The sequence below is a fragment of the Muscardinus avellanarius genome (assembly GCF_963383645.1).
Source record: "Muscardinus avellanarius genome assembly, chromosome: 7".
Taxonomy (NCBI): domain Eukaryota; kingdom Metazoa; phylum Chordata; class Mammalia; order Rodentia; family Gliridae; genus Muscardinus; species Muscardinus avellanarius.
Window position 1 is genome coordinate 87,257,841 of NC_137793.1, and position 14,999 is coordinate 87,272,839.

Genomic DNA, 14,999 nt, shown 5'->3' on the forward strand with positions numbered 1-14,999 from the left:
GTGGGCCTGCGTGTGTGTGAGGAGGGAGGGTTCACACGAAAAGGAGGCCTCTGGCTGCAGAAGCACAGAAAGGCCCACTCTAGTGTCTTTGGCTTTCCTAACACTACCCCCATCTCTTCCCAACAAACAGAAGGGATGGGCACTTGGGTCTGATGCTCCAGCTGGCCACACACACACACACACACACACACACACACACACACACACACAGGCCTGGCCCCCTACTGCGCTAGCAGATGGCAGGCACCACCACCATGAGCTAGCTCGGCAAGGCAAGGCTGCCCGCCCCAAGGAGACCGGGGCAAAACTTTTTTTTTAGTAGTAGGGATGGAACCCAGGGACATTCTACCTCCGAGCTACACCCCTATCTATTTATTTATTTATTTATTTATTTGTTGGCAGGGCTGGAGATGGAACCCAGGGGCATTTTCGAATTCAGAGCTACACCCTCTGCCCTATTTTTCTTTATTTTGAAACAGGATCTCACTAAGTTACAGAGGTCCTCGCTAAGTAACTGAGGCTGGCAAACCGCGATCCTCGGGTCTCAGCCTCCCAATGCTGGGATTACAAGCGTGTGCCACCACCCCCGGCTCCTTTTTATTTTAAAGTAGAGTCTTGCTAGGTTGTTGACAGTTTCACTGTGCTGCTGAGGCTGGTCCCAATCCTCCAATCCTCCTGTCTCAGCCTCCCAAGTCCTACAAGCGTGTGCCAGCACCCCCAGCTTAACTAACTTTAATCTTCAAATTCCTTACAAGGAAGATGTGATCTTTCTTCCCATTTAACAGATTTAAGAACTGGAATCCAAAGTCATGTAGGCAAGTCTCAGGGCTGGTGAAAAGAAGAACTAGGACTTAATGTGTCTGTCTGACTCCAAAGAGGGTGGGAGGTGGAGAAAGAGAGAAAATGAAGGTGACGCCTTCTGGCATCACGTCTCCCCCAAGGATCCCAGGCACCTGGGCTGTGGTCTCTTCCACCGTCATCAAGGTGACAGTGGCCAGAGGACACCTCGTCTCGCCCTCTCTCCACCCCTCCTCCCCAGCCTGTGGGAAGGCCTCTGCTGCGCAGCCATCACGGTCACAAGGCAGCTTCTTCCCTACTAGAAGTGGTCTGTCTCTAAGGTCTCCCTTCTAGCACTCAAATCTCCTCCCTCACCCAGAGGCTGCAAGCAGGGTCCCTGAGCCCCTGCCGCCCTCTCCTGCAGGCGCTAAAGAGCACGACTGACTCTGGGCCGCTGCTCCCCGCATCCAGTGGGTTCAGACTCTATCGCCTTGTGGCACTGACAGCAGCTGCCCGTGTCCGCAGGCTGCCCACCGCCCCTTCCCTCTCACCCAGAAGAAGCTTCTCGTCCCCCACTGCCCTGCTCATCACCCAGAGAAACCCGGCTCCCACTCACTTCCACAAGAAGGCCCAACCAGCCTCCTCCCAGCCACTACCCACCCTGCTCAGGTGCACGCTCTGGGCCTCAGCTGGCCCGCCTCTCCTCTCCCACATGGACTTAAGGAACCTGAATGGCCCTTCTAAGCTCATCTCCAACAGCACTTTCAAGTCGGGCATGGCACCCATCTTCAATCTCAGTACTTGGGAGGCCGAGACAAGAGGATCACAAGTTCAAAACCAGTCTCAGTAATGTAGTGAGGCTCTCAGCAACTTAGCAAAATCCTTTTTCAAAATAAAATAGGCCTGGGGTCATAGCCCAGAGGTAGGATATCTCTGGGTTCATTCCCACAAAACACCACTTGTTCCATACCACACACACAAAAAAACCCACTTCCTCAAAGGAGCCTTTTCCGATTCCTCCATCAGATGAGATCTGCCCTTCGCTGACCCAAGAGAGACCTTTACTTATGCCTCTTTCTGGCACTTATCTTCCTTGAAGTCATCTTCTCTGCAGGCTCTCAGGTAAGAACTGTATGCTCCTTGGGTCTAACACAGGGTGCTAACATCAGTGAAGTGAATGGTTTGTGTCTGTCAGAGTGGCTTCTGGGAAGCCCATCCCTGACAAACTTCAAAGGAAGAAAACCCCAATGCAGAAAAATCTTACCCTCAGAAAACTACAGCTTCTTGGGATTAAGGTGGGGCCACACCTATCTTTCTTTTTTGTTGTTGTTATTTTTTGTTTTTTGTGTGTTTGGATGGTTGATTGGGTTTAGGTACTGAGAATTAAACACAGAAACATTCTACCTCTGAGCTATACTCCCAGATCACTTTTATTATTATTATTTTTAAAACAGGGTCTCACTAAATTACTGAGGGTCTCACTATATTGCTGGCCTCAAATCTGTGATTCTCCTGTCTCAGTCCCCCAAGTACTGAAACTACAGGCACACGCCACCATTTTTCAACTGCCAGTCCTACCTTGAAAGGCAGACTCTAGAGCAGGCTAATGTGTCTGAACACAGGCTCGTTCTGACTACTCATGTGACTCTGGGAAGATTCTTGTCCTCGCTGAGTTTTAGTCCGCCCCCCCTCTGATTTCAGTACCCCACTCAGATAGTTAGTGGCAGAATTACTAGAGTTAATATCCATAAAGTGCTAAGACCAGTACCTGGGGGACACATGTGCTCTGTGCTAACCCTTAGAATAGTCCTGCTCAAAATACAATAATAAAATCCAAAGTCTATCTGGCTATAGGAAGTCATTCCCAAAACTCAAGTCTCAGAAAGGCTCTATGTAAGAGTTTCTCACTTACATGATGGGCATGATGGTGCATGCTTGTAATCCCAGTACTTGGGAAGCTTAGATAGGAGGATCACAGGTTCGCCGTCAGCCTCAGCAATTTAGTAAGGCCCTCCGAAACTTAGTGAGACCCTGTTTCAAACTAAAATAGGAGCTGGGTGTGGTGGCACACACTTGTAATCCCAGTACTTGGGAGACTGAGATAGGAGGATCACAGGTTTGTGCCCAGCCTAAGCTACTTAGTAAGGCCCTCTGAAACTTATGAGACCCTATTTCAAAATAAAGAATTTAAAAAAGAGGTGGGGATGTAGCTTGGTTGTAGAATGCCCCTGAGTTCAATCCCCAGTATCACACAAAAAATAAAATAAAATAAAATAGGAAAAAAATAGGGCTGGGCTGGGGTATAGCTCAGAGATAGAATGCCCTGGGCTCAATCTCCAGTGTCTGACTGTCTCTGTCTGTCTGTCTGTCTGTCTGTCTCTCTCTCCCCCTCTCTCCCTCCTCTTCTCTTCTTTCTCTCTCTCTCTCTCTCTCTCTCTCTCTCTCTCTCTCTCTCTCACACACACACACACACACACACACACACACACACACAAGTTTCTCACTGGTAACCACAAAAACCACGAATCCCATCAAAAGCATCCACACTTGTAATCCCAGTACTTGGGAGGCAAAGACAGGAGGGTCACAGGTTCTAGGTCAGCCTCAGCAAACCTAGCAAGACCTTGTTTCAAAAGCAAAAAATAGCCGGGCGTGGTAGCACACGCTTTTAATCCCCACGCTTGGGAGGCAGAGACAGGAGGATCATACAGGTTCAAAGCCAGCCACACTGGCTTAAGAGACCCTGTTTCCAAATAAAAATATATATTAAAAAAAATAGGTGCCTGGGAGTATAGCCTGGAGGTAGAAAGGTTTCCAGGAACCCCAGTACCACCAAAAAAAAAAAAAAAAAAAGCCAGGCATGGTGGCACACACTTGTAATCCCAGTACTTGGGAGGCTGAGACAAGAGGATTACAAGTTCACAGGTTCGTAACCAGCCTCAGCTATTTAGTGAGGCCCTCCACAACTTAGTGAGACACTGTTTCAAAAGAAAGAATAAAAAATAGGGCGGGGGTGTAGCTCAGGTAAAATGCTCCTGGGTTCAATCCCCAGTACCACAAAGGGGGAAAGAAAAGAAAAAGCAAAAAATTAAAAAAAAAAAACAAAAACAAAATGACACTTTGCCTCTCTGACTTTAGATTTCCAAATCTGGAAACTAAAGGACATTATACACAACACACTCCAGCAACCTCAAAGGAGACTAAAGATAAGAAACGGTTCTGAGAAGTATCAAATGTGGCCCAAGCACCAGTTGGCACCAGCCTCCCACTGCCAGTCACACACACATTAAGCGCCCCTGGACCTGAGTCTGTGAAGCCCACCCCTCCAGCTGCTCCCCAGACTTAGGCATGAGTCATCTCTTTCCAAGATATGGCCTATCACTAGGGTGAGCGTACAGTGGACTGTCCAAACCAGGCCCCTCTGGAGAGTAAAAGGTGACGCTGCCCACAATCACACCAGGACACAGGGGAAGGCTCTGTCCCTGGCACACCCAGAAGTGCAGTCACACTGCATCACCCCAAGAGGACCACGATCAGAGACAACTAGTGGGGAAGGGGGACGACAAGCTTCCGTGCTCCTCAAACACAGCTCCTCTTCTGTGACACCCACATTCCCTACAACCTCATGGAGACTGCAAACCAGGCTCTATGACAGAGTAACTTTAGGGGAAGCCTGCACCAAAAACTAAATAAATAAATAAGCAAACAAATAAATAAATAAAGTGTGTGAGTGAAGTGGTGTAATGAATTTTTTTTTTTTTTTTTGGTGGTACTGGGGGTGGAACCCAGGGGCTTTCTATCTCAGGGCTATACTCCCAGACCTATTTTCTATTTTATTTTGAAACAGGGTCTCACTAAGTTGCTGAGAGCCTCACTAAGTAGCTGAGGCTGGCTTCAAACCCGTGTGATCCTCCTGTCTCAGCCTCCCGGGGATTACAAGCGTGCGCCACCACACCCGGCTTGGTGTAACAAATTCTAAGGGCTCTGAACACTCTTTTCTTACTTTAACTTCATCAACTCCATACCTGTTAGTTTTGTAGGACATTTAATTAAGGTTACATTTGTATAAAAGGGTTCCAAGTCTAAAAAGAGGTTTAAATATTCTCAATAGAAATACTTCGTATACCTGTCTTGTGTTTGGTTTTCTTCACCCTAAAATAAACATAAGTTTTCTCAGAGAGGCAGAGCATTATAGCAGAGGATAAATCTAGGATGGATATAGGTAGCACCAGGATCCACCAACCATCTTCCACATCCCAGGTATCCCATAGAGGCCATGTATTTACTCAAGCCAAGACGTACGGCTGCACAACTGACCACAGCACACACCTTTTGCCCAACTTATTTCACTGGGCACAGCAACCCTAGCCATCTTCTAACCAGAACCATAACTAACACAAATATTCCCAAATAACGTTTGCAAAAGAAGAAATAGGCCGGGCGTGTGGCGCACGCTTGTATCCCCGCACTTGGGAGGCGGAGACAGGAGGATCGCGCAGGTTCGAAGCCAGCTGTGCTGGCTTAAGAAACCCTGTTTCCAAAGAAAAATATAAAAATAGGTCTAGGAGTGTAGCCCGGAGGTAGAAGGACTTCCAGGAACCCCAGTACCACCAAAAAAAAAAAAAAAAGAAACAAACAAACAAACAGAGTAGTAGGTGTGGTGTATTTGGAGAATAAAAATCTCTCAAAACCAGAGGTCTGTGTGGGACAAATATTAAACAGGTTCCTCTGGCACTCAAAACAAATAGATGCTGAGAAGTCACTGCATTAATAGATGGGCCACAAGATTAGGGAGCTATCATGTAGCAGACAACAGTACTGACCAGAGTGCTGACAGGTGCCAGGGTATAAGGTCTAGAGTACAAAGGCCAGAGAAAGGCAGGCACCATAAAAAGTATACATGTGTCACAAAAGCGTGTGTGTATTTATAAAAAGAAAGAGGATGTGAGGGGGACAGGTGCATTCATGCAATAGAGCATGCAAGTGTGTGGCTATGAGAATTCGTAGTGAGAATGTGTAGTCAAGAAAGAGGGAAGCCGGGTGTGGTGGCGCACGCTTGTAATCCCAGCATTCGAGAGGCTAAGACCAGAGGATCGTGGTTCATGGACAGCCTCAGATACTTAGTGAGGCCCTCCGCAATTCAATGAGACCCTGTTTCAAAATAAAGAATTAAAAATAGGGCTGGAGGTGTATCTCGGAGGTCGAATGTCCCTGGGTTCCATCCCCAGACCCACAAAAGATAAAAAAAAAAAAAGATAAAAATAAAGAATAAAAAAATACGGCAGGGGGTGCAGTTCGGGGGTCAAATGCCCCTGGGTTCTATCCCCAGACCTGCAAAAAGAAAAAAAAGAAAAGAAAAAAAAGAAAGAGGGAGAAAATGTGTGCGTGTGGAAGAGTATGGTCATAAGAAAGAGACCCTGGTGCATGAAGCCAGTGGTTGTGTATGGGTGAGTGTGTGTGGATGTGTGTGGTTGTAATTTGATGTTGAGGCTCATGACCACATATGATTGTGGACCTGAGAAAGTGTGTGTGTGTGTGTGTGTGTGCGCGCGTGCGCGCACATGTATATATGCATGTGTACACCTGTGTGTCCAGTCATGAGAGTAAGTGTGTGTGGTCAAACAAGCTGCCGTATCTAGGAGTCATGAAATCATGTGAGCTAATACAGACAGTGCAGAGGCCTCGAGAGCTTGTGCGTGCACCTATGTGTGACCATCCAAGCATGCCGCTGGTCATGAAGGTGTGCACAGGCACGAGTGGTCTTGAAACTCTGTGAGAATGTGTGAGGGAGAAGAGAGATAGATGGGATAAAAGAGTGAAAACTCCACTTGCTCCAGGTACTCTGCCCCAAAGAAGACCAGAAATTTCAGGCCCTCCACAACTGACCCATTGTGAGCTGAAGCCATGGAACTGAGCCCAGCCTGCCCTTGTAATTACCTCCCTTGCCGTCAGAGACACATTGCAGGATCTCCCAAGCTCAGGGTTCCATGTCCACGAGAGATGGCTAGAGATCCTCCCTGCATCTCCCAAAGTGCTCACTCTCATGGAAAAGCCCCTGCCAAGTTCTAAGTCTGGCCCCACTCCCAGTCCCCTCACTCTCAGCAATATACCTCTAAGCTTCAGAAGAGACCCCTCTTCTGAAGCAGCTGCCAAGGACCCGTTCATCCAGCAGTCACCTCCATGGAAGCCCCTACCTGGAACTGCAGATACCCTGTGTGGGAGCTCCATCACAACATCTGGCAGCTCAGTCTCCACTTGATTATCCCTGAGGAACAAGTTCACTTCTAAATGAAGAAGCCTTCACTGTTCTCAGAAGTTGAATGAAAATCTATCTCCCCTTTGAAATGAGTTATCTTTTTTTTTTTTTTTTCTAGTACTAGAAATTGAATTTAGGGGCATTCTACCTCTGAGCTATACCCCCAGATCTTTTTATTTTTTTTTATTTTGAAACTGAAACAAGGCCTAAGTTGCAAGGTCTCAAACTTGCAATCTTCCTGTCTTTGCCTCCCAAATACTGGGATTACAGGTGTGTGCCACACCCAGTGAAAGAGTTATCTATCTGAAGACAATGGCCATGTAGGCACTCAGGCATTTAATTTATGAGAATTCAACTCTGCCAGCTGGGCAAAATAAGCAACAAAGCCCTCTCAATACAACCCAGCTATTTCATCTGACACTTAACTCAAAATTATATTGGGCATATGTACTCGTTTCTTAATCACCATAAAAAAGCCAGGCATGGTGGTGCATACCTGTATTCCCAGTACTTAAAAACCTAAGATAGGAGAATCACAGGTTCAAAAAAAGGCTTAGCAATGTAGCACGACTCTCAGCAACCTAGCGAGACCTTATTTCAAAACAAAAAATTAAAAAATAGGGCTGGGGGATATACCTTGGAGGCAGAATGCTGCTGGATTCAATCCCCAGTACAACAATAAATAAAAATATATACATTATCTACTTACATAGTTAACAAAGAGTATATATAATATTTATTAAATTTATACATTCATATTATTACTCAGGGTTGTTGTTGTTTTTTTTCCCCAGTGGTACTGGGATGGAACCCAGGGGCTTTCTACTTCTGAGCTAGACTCCCAGACCTATTTTATATTTTTATTAGGAAACAAGGTCTCACTAAGTTGCTGAGAGCCTCACTAAGTAGCTGAGGCTGATTTCGAACCTGCGCAATCCTCCTGTCTCAGTCTCCCAAGTGCTGGGATTACAAGCATGCACCACCATGCCTGGCTTACTCAGGATTATAAATCTAACCCATATACCATGCTCTATGAGAAACCTTTTTTTTTTTTTTTTTTTTTTTTTTTTTTGCAGGTCTGGGGATGGAACCTAGAGGCGTTAGACTTCCGAGATAAACCCCCTGCCCAATTTTTTATTCTTTATTTTGAAACAGGGTCTCACTGAGTTGCGGAGGGCCTAAGTAGCTGAGGCTTCCTGCGAACGGTGATCCTCCAGTCTCAGCCTTCCAAATGCTGGGATTACAAGCGTGCACCACTACGCCCGGCTCTATGAGAAACTTAAAGAACTTCACTTTACCACCCACAGGATTTAATTCCCCCAGTGAGATGTAACAACACTTATGGGGTTCCCGGAGACTTCTCTGCTCCAGGATAAGTATTTGTAGTTGCAAGGAGGTTCTTCATGGAACCCAGGGGACTAGAAGGCAGACCTCTTCAATTTCAATCCAACCATCACTCACTGAGTGATTTCCATGAAATCAGATACCATTAAGAATGGTATCAGCCTTCAGGAAGTTCACAGACTACTTGGAAGAACACAGACATACAAAGAATTGCTCAAGAGCAATACAGAGCAGCACGGGACCAAATACTGTCTCTGAGCCAGCCTGGGGATCGCCGGTAAGCACCACTTGGAGTATGACCAACTGGATCAGCCAGGGTAGTTTCACTCAGCTCTAGAATGAAGGGACCCTGGCCAAGGAAAACCCCCTGTGGAAAGGCAGGAGTTGCCTAGAGCTAGAGCTCACGTCTTCTAGGGGAACAGAAGACACCTGAGGGAAGCCCAGGGTGGCAGCACCCACGCCTGCTGCAAGCACAGCCAGGAGCCAGGCAGTGGCTCTGCTCCGTGCTTGCTAAGGCAGGGGCCAGCTGAGGATGAGAGGTGGGTCCTCGGGGTCCTCCTGACTGTGGGTTCCTACCATGCCACTAAGAACTCCCCACCCACTGCCATTTCCTCTCACCAGTCCTGTCCCCAGTAACATTCTCAGTTCCTTCAGGCCTCTCCCAGTCCAGCAAATACTGCGGGTCACCTAGAAGCAGCCCCTCTCAGAGTGGAGTTTTCAGAAGGGCCACGGTCCTGGGCATATGGTCCTTAGCCGAGGGCCACGGCTCCTCTGAATACTCTTCACTGTGCTGGCCACCCAACGCGCCCGCTCCTGTGAGCCAAACCCGTCTGCCCTCCAGAGCTAATTATAGGTCAGTGAGCCAGCAGGCCAGAGGGGGACAGATGGTAACTTCACGTGGCTGCAATACACACTTATCCCTCTCTCTGACCCCGCTCTCTCCCCTCCATGTCCCCCAGCTCCCTACCTGGACCCAGGCTCTGAGGTGCCTTTCACTACCTCCATCCTCCCTGAAAACATAGGTGCACGCATAGGCACAGTACAAACATAAGTACAAACATAAGTACAAACATATACACATGTGTGGCACACACACAACTCTATACCACCCAGTCATCATACCTTGTACATGCAGCAACACATCTCCCAACCTAACACAACACAGCCTAAGGCCAGGAGAGCATACCCTTGGCATAAGCAAGCCTCGGCTAGCCCTTGTGTTTAAAGCCCGTGGCGCCCAGCTCCCTGGACTTCTGAGCCTCACCCCCCCCCCACCGCATCACCACCACCACAGCCCAACTACTCACTCTCTGCAGCTCTAGCCCTGCTAGCCTCAGGGGGCTCAGAAAAGACCAAAAGCAATTCCTGATAACTTTATTTATTTGTAGTGCTACTGGGGATTGAACCCAGAGACATTCTACCTCTGAGCTACACTCCAGTCCCCCCACCCTTTTTTTTTTTTAGTTTGGAACAGAGTCTCACTAGGTTGTTGAGAGTTTCAGTAAGTTGCTGAGGCTGTCCTCAAACCTGTGGTTGTCCTGTCTTGGACTCCCAAGTACTGGGATTACAGGAATATGCCACCACACCAAACTCCTGATAACTCTTTTGTATGTGTATGTGGGGGAAGACTGGGGATTGACCTCAGGGGCATTCTACCTCTGAACTATGCCCCAGACCTTTATTTTTTGTTTTGAAACAGAGTCTCACTAACTTGCTGAGGCTGTCCTTGAACCTGCAATCTCCTGTCTCAGCTTCCTTAGTACTGAGATCACAGGCATGCACCACTACACCCAGCTCCTAATAACTCTTTCCAACTCAAAATTTTTGTCAACTAACTCACAGAGGGGGCCCAGGAGGCTGAGAGCTACCCCGCCCCTCCAATTCTTCTTTACAACGACACAGCCAGGCCTCTTGTACTCTGACCTCACGGCATGCTCAGCAGCAGACCCAAACACCACTGAACGCCCCTGTCCCCATAACCTTCCATCTTCTGGATCCCCCCAATAGTGGTATCCCCCACCATGCAGAGTATCTAGCACTTTCTTGCCCCCCCCCCCGGTTAACCACTGTACTAGCCACCAAACTCATTATCTTGAGATACTATTTCTCTAAGGAAGTATCCTCAGACCTTAGGATGAAAATTGAGGAAATAATCAAGGAAAATCATTTAAGCTATCCTTTCTGCTAGGGCATCTTCCCTGGGACTACCTGGCAGTTCACTGTGGTAGGAACCACAAGGGGTAGGAATCTTCTGGAAATCCAAAAGCAATATAACTAAATTGTGTGTGTGTGTGTGTGTGTGTGTGTGTGTGTGTGTGTGTGTGTTGGGGGAGGGTTGCTAAAAAAGTAAAGTACCTATTATGTGTGCTGCCTATGGTTACCTTTTAGCCTTTCCATGGTCCCCAACTGCCTTTAGATGACCAAGCATCTAGCTTGGTTTCTAGCCCCAATAAATGTTTGCTGGATGTTGAACAAAATACTAAGTACCAGTTCCAACAACTCTAGGAAAGACTGCAGGAAGCCCTTGCAACCTGGCTCCTGGTGGGGGCCCTAGACTCACACCAGCAGGGGATTCCCATGCTGAGCAGTCTCCTTGCTAACCACTTGCTCTCCTCAGAGGATGAAATGCAGCCTCAGTCCCCCACCCCTCGATGAATACTACCAGCAAATCTCTCCTCAGAGGTGACATCAGCCCTAGTGGCACTTTGTCCTGGATCCCTCTTTCTAACAGAAAACCACCCACACCACATTTCCAAGTCCTCGTCCTACCCACCACCCAAACCTCAAGACCTGTACTGGAAAACATCCCTATTGCATGGACAAACCAGCTCCCCAGTCGCACCCTCCCAGTTCAGGAATCTATTCCAGCTGTCTTTTCCTGTTGCGCCCACCCTCATCCCCACCCCCACCAGGCCTCTGGTTGGCCGCTCCTTCCACCCCACCGCCCTGGCACTGCAGAGATGGGGGCATCTCTGGCACAGCCTGAGCCTGGCAGTTCCAAGAATGGAGCGTTGGCAATAGTAACAAGGGTGTACTGAGGCACGCAGGGAGGATGAATACCCCCAGGAAGCACGAGCATTTCAGTCGCTCGAAGCGCTTGCCCAAAGGAGCAGAGTGGCTCACCAGCCGAGGGGCGCTTTTCCTTTGACTCCTGGAGGGGAAATGGGGGGGGGGGCAGGCTACCCAGTTCCCACCCGGAAACTAGCCAACTCAGCCTCCCTCCCGCAAAGCCAATGGAACGGAAAACGAACCCCACGCCCTCCCTGCAAATGGGGCATCGCCCCCCATTCTCACCCCCAAGGGCACAGGGCACAGAACACGGCGAAGGCTGGCGAGGGGCGGCGGAGGGAACAGTATCGACGCCGGCCGCAGAACCACCAGGGCAAAAAAGGGGCTGTTTCCCAAAGCACGCCAGACAGAGACCCCCTCCTCCCCAAACTGGAGGGGAGCTCGGGCTGGGAAGAAGAGGCATCCTTCCCCCTGGCCCGGGCTCTGGGAGCTCACCTGCCGGCAATCACCGAAGGCCGGATGGTGGGCAAGTCAGCTTGGAAGAAACCGGGAGCCACCCCGACCTGGGCAGCGCCACACGTCCTAGGGAACCGAGCGCTCGCGGAGGTAGCTGCAGCCTCGCCGCCCCAGCGCCCTGCCTCCAGGCCCCGCCCCCTCCCTCCGCGGACAACCTGACCCCACCCCCAAGGGCGGGGCCGCCACCTCTCCCAATGCCACGCCTCCCGCCCTCGGGCGCTCCCCGGCCCTGGCACGTGATGAGGGCGCCGCTTTGATGCTGTGCGCCATCTTGCTGCAGCCTCTGGGTGCCAGGGAGGTGGCAGAGCGCAGGGCTTTACCTGGCAGGAGTTAAGGACGCAGGGCCGAGTGCAATGTACATCTGCCTTCCCTTGGAACTCACCCCGTCCTTGTCTAACAACCTGTTTTCTAAATTGACAGTGGCTGTCACCTTCCATACCTTTTCCCACCCATCTTTTAAGTGAAAAAAATTGAAATCTAGATACATTTTTGTAGTATAAACTTGTGAATTGTCACTTGCCTTCAGGCACCAGACTGTTCTAACATGTTACTATGAGATGTTTTCCTACTATAGATACATAGTATAGAAACAGACTCAAAAGCCAAAATTCCTGACAAACTGTAGCTACACCTCTCCATTTCCCTCAATTGCTCCCTTCCCTTGAGCTCTCCCACCGCCACCACCATGGCTATTAATGCATCTTTCCCATCTGGTTTGTTAAGTTTCACCACAGTGCCTACTCAATCCTTTACAAATACCCTGTAAGCACTGCTACAAGTGTGAAGAATTTTTATATACATGCAGTGCGTACATTCTCTCTCAACAGCAAAGGCTTGTAGTTGAGATAATTGACACATATAGCCTTTCATTTACTATTTTTCCCCCAATATAGACATCATTTGGCTCCATGTCCTTGCACCTCTGGAAGAAGGCAAGGAAATCTCAGTAATTCTGATTTTTTAGGGGAGAACTAAAATCTGTATTGTTTGGTGCTCAGCAAAATTGTATGTGTGTTTAATAAGTGAAAGTTATTAAGCAGTTTTGTTTTGTTTTGTGGTTCTGGGGATAAAACCTAGGGGCATTCTACCTCTGAGCTACACCCCCAGTCCTATTTTTTATTCTTCATTTGGAAACAGTCTAAGTTGCAGAGGGCCTCACTAAGTAGCTGAGGCTGGCCACAATCCCAGATCCTCCTGTATCAGCCTCCCAAATTACTGGGATTACAAGCATGCGCCAACACGCCCAGCTTTATGAAGAAGTTTTTAACATGAAGTCCAGAGTTCCAACTCTCCTCCAGGTAAGAGTTCTTACCAATAGGAAATCCTTCTTCATGAACATTTTTTCACTAACAAAACACACGACTCATGCTGCAAAGGCAATTTGGCCAATGCAAAGGAAGACTGAAACCAAGATTACCATTGATAGTACATTTTGTGTTTTTCAAATTGAAAGACTAGCAGACAATATCCAATATTATCCAAATCATACCATGGATTTGACACAAGTAGAGTCAGAACACAATTATTAAGCCAAATTTATTTCACACACACCCCCTTTAAAGGTAACTCCTATCTGGAGGACACACAATCCACCAATCCAACTTCCTCCTATTCCATGGCGTCTTTTGTTCAGGGAACTAGGGGCTGTGCTTCTTCCCCTCTCCTGTAAAGAGGCAATTAACTTTTCATGGAAGAGACCTGTGATGGCTTACTGTCCTTAAGTTTGTTTATCATTGAAATACCCAAATTCTGTTTTTCACTGACCCAGGCACTTCCTGTGTGAACAGCTTTAATACCACCCTCAATATGGGGTATGGCGAGCTGTTAGTGGTATTAAGCAGATGCTTCCTAAGAATGATCTTTAAACAACAGGAAGTGGGGGAAATGGCAGGGGAAAAAAAAAAGAAACAAAAAAAAATAATATCTACCATCTACCCCCACAAGATTTTCATGTTCAAAGAATACCATCCTAATGCCTACCTGTTGACAATATCCAGCTCACTGGCTGTGGTAGGGGAGAGCAGCAAGATTATTTTCTGAGATAATCTTGATCCCCTCTTCTCAGAGCACACCAGCCACAGCCGACTTTGATCCACAGGACACTGCCGTTCCTGCATGGACACCAGGCCAGGCTCGCATGGGTGCTCGGGGTGACTGCAGGGGCAGCACAGTGAAAGGCAGAGCAGAGCAGTACTTAAGTGCTCGACTGAAGAGGCTGGCTGCAACATGCAATGCATTTTCTTAAACGGCCTTTAGCATAATAAATGCCTTCCTAACGGTTTAATGAAAATGCCACTGTCTGTCATGAAAAAACTTTCTTGGCTTTACTTAAGAATAGATACTTAAAATGATTCTTTCCTTCAATCTTACATACTCTTTAGGTTGATCAAATTTTTGTTTTTACCTTATCTATTATATTCTACCTATTCTCTTTTACCACCATCTGTCACAGGAAAAATGAAACTGACCTTTTAAATTGTGGCACAGCAAAAAGTACATGGGTCAGAATCCTAACGATATTTATTGGCTGCTGCAGCCTTGGGTAAGTCACTGATTCAGTTACTCAACCATAAAAGGGAAATAGTTCACCTACCTTGCAAGACTGTAAGGACTAGAATACTATGTAAATTTCCTAGTACAATGACAAGGGCACAAAGTCAGCCTCATGAAAAGAAAGAAAAAAAAAAACCTAAAATCCAAAATAGACAAAGCAATTTATGCAATAAATATCCAAATATTATTTTTAAAAAGATACACAAGCCAATCTTGTAAGATTCTGAAAACCCTGTCACCTGCTTTATTTCTGGAGAAGTGTAATGGGAAAAGAGAAAATATTTGCTTGAATTTGACGGGCAGCTAAATAGGAAGCAGTAGCAACAAAAATTTTAGGCCTTTGGGTTCCTTTGATACATGCGGGATAAGTTCCTTACTTGAAGATTTAAGAGCTTAATTTTTCCCTAGAGCAAGATCATCCATTTCCACTAGGATGAAAGAATAAATAACAAACTCAATAGCACCAAGTGGGGTTTTAACACAGAAAACAGAGCAAGATTTTTCCTTTCAAATGCAAATTTTTACATTAAAATATGTTTATAAA